The sequence below is a fragment of the Periplaneta americana genome, chromosome 7 (assembly GCF_040183065.1).
Source record: "Periplaneta americana isolate PAMFEO1 chromosome 7, P.americana_PAMFEO1_priV1, whole genome shotgun sequence".
NCBI lineage: Eukaryota > Metazoa > Arthropoda > Insecta > Blattodea > Blattidae > Periplaneta > Periplaneta americana.
The window spans coordinates 87,935,850-87,939,869 of record NC_091123.1 but is presented as its reverse complement, the minus strand read 5'-3'; the positions used below and the strand labels follow the sequence as shown (position 1 = coordinate 87,939,869).

At 39.2% G+C, this 4,020-nt stretch overlaps 1 long non-coding RNA gene across 1 annotated transcript; it reads right to left on the bottom strand.

The window, feature by feature from the left end:
- Nucleotides 1–1,827: 1,827 nt before the first annotated feature.
- LOC138702712 (uncharacterized) lies at nucleotides 1,828–3,525 on the bottom strand. The gene is made up of 3 exons (XR_011332870.1): nucleotides 3,357–3,525; nucleotides 2,945–3,129; nucleotides 1,828–2,721 (listed from the first exon to the last, which is right to left on the bottom strand). It is a non-coding gene; the product is annotated as an uncharacterized lncRNA (long non-coding RNA).
- Nucleotides 3,526–4,020: the final 495 nt, after the last annotated feature.

The following is a 4,020-nucleotide window of genomic DNA, read 5'->3' as shown; positions in this document are numbered from 1 at the left end:
CTTCTGCTCTGCTTCCCTTTTGATCTTATAGCCACACTTGTTTTTTCTTTATGCTCCTCTGCCATCCTTCTGCTCTGCTTCCCTTTTGATCTTATAGCCGCCCTTGTTTTTTCTTTATGCTCCTCTGCCATCCTTCTGCTCTGCTTCTCTTTTGATCTTATAGCCACCCTTGTTCTTCTTTATGCTCCTCTGCCATCCTTCTGCTCTGCTTCTCTTCTGATCTTATAGCCGCCCTTGTTTTTTCTTTATGCCCATCTGCCATCCTTCTGCTCTGCTTCTCTTTTGATCTTATAGCCACCCTTGTTTTTCTTTATGCTCCTCTGCCATCCTTCTGCTCTGCTTCTCTTTCGATCTTATAGCCGCCCTTGTTTTTTCTTTATGCTCCTCTGCCATCCTTCTGCTCTGCTTCTCTTCTGATCTTATAGCCGCCCTTGTTTTTTCTTTATGCTCTTCTACCATCCTTCTGCTCTGCTTCCCTTTTGATCTTTTTTTTTATTGGGTTATTTTACGACGCTGTATCAACATCTAGGTTATTTAGCGTCTGAATGATATGAAGGTGATAATGCCGGTGAAATGAGTCCGGGGTCCAGCACCGAAAGTTACCCAGCATTTGCTCGTATTGGGTTGAGGGAAAACCCCGGAAAAAACCTCAAGCAGGTAACTTGCCCCAACCGGGATTCGAACCCGGGCCACCTGGTTTCGCAACCAGACGCGCTGACCGTTACTCCACAGGTGTGGACCGTTTTGATCTTATAGCCACCCTTGTTTTTTCTTTATGCTCCTCTACCATCCTTCTGCTCTGCTTCCCTTTTGATCTTATAGCCACCCTTGTTTTTTTCTTTATGCTCCTCTGCCATCCTTCTGCTCTGCTTCTCTTTTGATCTTATAGCCGCCCTTGTTTTTTCTCTATGCTCCTCTGCCATCCTTCTGCTCTGCTTCCCTTTTGATCTTATAGCCACCCTTGTTTTTTCTTTATGTCCCTCTGCCATCCTTCTGCTCTGCTTCCCTTTTGATCTTATAGCCATCCTTGTTTTTTCTTTATGCTCCTCTGCCATCCTTCTGCTCTGCTTTCCTTTTGATCTTATAGCCACCCTTGTTTTTTCTTTATGCTCCTCTGCCATCCTTCTGCTCTGCTTCTCTTTTGATCTTATAGCCGCCCTTGTGTTTTCTTTATGCCCCTCTGCCATCCTTCTGCCCTGCTTCTCTTTTGATCTTATACTCGCCCCTGTTTTTTCTTTATGCTCCTCTGCCATCCTTCTGCTCTGCTTCTCTTTTGATCTTATAGCCACCCTTGTTTTTTCTTTATGTCCCTTTGCCATCCTTCTGCTCTGCTTCCCTTTTGATCTTATAGCCACACTTGTTTTTTCTTTATGGTCCTCTGCCATCCTTCTGCTCTGCTTCTCTTTTGATCTTATAGCCGCCCTTGTTTTTTCTTTATGCTCCTCTGCCATCCTTCTGCTCTGGTTCTCTTTTGATCTTATAGCCGCCCTTGTTTTTTCTTTATGCCCCTCTGCCATCCTTCTGCTCTGCTTCTCTTTTGATCTTATAGCCGCCCTTGTTTTTTCTTTATGTCCCTCTGCCATCCTTCTGCTCTGCTTCCCTTTTGATCTTATAGCCACACTTGTTTTTTCTTTATACTCCTCTGCCATCCTTCTGCTCTTCTTCTCTTTTGATCTTATAGCAGCCCTTGTTTTTTCTTTATGTCCCTCTGCCATCCTTCTGCTCTGCTTCCCTTTTGATCTTATAGCCACACTTGTTTTTTCTTTATACTCCTCTGCCATCCTTCTGCTCTGCTTCTCTTTTGATCTTATAGCCGCCCTTGTTTTTTCTTTATGTCCCTCTGCCATCCTTCTGCTCTGCTTCCCTTTTGATCTTATAGCCACATTTGTTTTTTCTTTATACTCCTCTGCCATCCTTCTGCTCTGCTTCTCTTTTGATCTTATAGCCGCCCTTGTTTTTTCTTTATGTCCCTCTGCCATCCTTCTGCTCTGCTTCCCTTTTGATCTTATAGCCACACTTGTTTTTTTCTTTATACTCCTCTGCCATCCTTCTGCTCTGCTTCTCTTTTGATCTTATAGCCGCCCTTGTTTTTTCTTTATGTCCCTCTGCCATCCTTCTGCTCTGCTTCCCTTTTGATCTTATAGCCGCCCTTGTTTTTTCTTTATGTCCCTCTGCCATCCTTCTGCTCTGCTTCCCTTTTGATCTTATAGCCACACTTGTTTTTTCTTTATGCTCCTCTGCCATCCTTCTGCTCTGCTTCTCTTTTGATCTTATAGCCGCCCTTGTTTTTTCTTTATGTCCCTCTGCCATCCTTCTGCTCTGCTTCCCTTTTGATCTTATAGCCACCCTTGTTTTTTCTTTATGCTCCTCTGCCATCCTTCTGCTCTGCTTCTCTTTTGATCTTATACCCGCCCTTGTTTTTTCTTTATGCCCCTCTGCCACCCTTCTGCTCTGTTTCTCTTTTGTTCTTATAGCTGCCCTTGTTTTTCTTTATACCCCTCTGCCTCTCTTCTGTTCTGCTTTTTTTTTCTTAAAGCCGCCCTCGTTTTTACGTTTTGCACCTCTGTCTGTCTTCTTTGCTGCTTCTCTTTTGTTCTGATAGCAGCTCTTTTGTTTACTTTATGCCCTTTTGCCTTCTCTCTGCTCAGCTGTTTTCTTGTAATATTTTTTCTTGTTTCTTCCTTCTTTTCTTCGTCTCCCTTCTCCCGTTTTTAGTTTCTCCTGCAATCAATCAATCAATCAATCAATCAATCAATCAACTAATCAATCAGTCAATTTTTTTAAGTCATGAGCATCCATGGATGCTATGGATAGTGTCAAATGGGAAATATACTGAGTATAAGCTTATTTAGACTCTTATTAAAAACAAGGAAATGGAAGTGAAACAGAAACTTTTTTGTATTTGTATTTACAACACATTAAAACTACAAAATGGATTATTTACCAGTTACTCTTTACGTGCAGCACTCAGATTTCACTTGAAATTGAATACCGGTAATATAGCAGCTCATGTTTTTACTGTAGCCTATGCCCTTCTATATACTCTCTCCCAAATTTTCCGCTTGTAATAATTTTTATCTCATTTCTTTCTTCTTTCCTTCGTCTCGATTCTCCTCTTTTTAATTTTTCCTGTAATGAATGAATGAATGAATGAATGAATGAATCAATCAATCAATGGACAAATCATTTTTTTGTTAAGTCATGAGCATCCATGGATGCTATGGGTATTGTATAATAGGAAATACAATGACTATATTTAGATTCTTATTAAAAGGACGCAAATGGAAGTTAAACAGAAACATTTTTGCCTACGTTTGTATTTAAAACTCATTAAGGCTACAAAATGGATTATTTACCAGCCACTCTTTGAGTACAGCATTCGGATTTCACCTGAAATTGATTGATATAGCAGTTCCTTGTTTTTACTGTAGCCTATGCCCTTCTGTATTCTCTCTGCCAAATTGTCTGCTTGTAATAATTTTTATCTCTTTTCTTTCTTCCTTCCCTCGTCTCGATTCTCCTCTCTTTAATTTTTCCTGTAATCAATCAATCAATCAATAAATCAATCAACCAATCAATTTTTTTAAGTCATGAGCATCCATGTATGCTATGAGTAAATTTAGACTATTATTAAAAACAAAGAAATGGAATAATAATACGAAAATGTGAAATCTTGATTGTTCAGTCCTTGACTTATTTATTGTAGCAAAATATCAAAAGTTTATTTTATTCGTAATATGTATTAGTAAAATAACTTTTTGTTATTTTGCTACAATAGATAAGTCATAGATTGAACAATCAAGACTTCACATTTTCGTATTATCATCATATGACTTACTGGAATACACTTAAAATGAATTCAAAATTCAAAACGAAATGGAAGTTAAGTGGAAATATTTTTGCCTACATTTGTATTTAAAACTTATTAAGACTACAAAATGGATTAGGCTATTTACCAGACACTCTTTACGTGCAGCACTCAGATTTCACTTGAAATTGAATACCTGTAATATAGCAGCT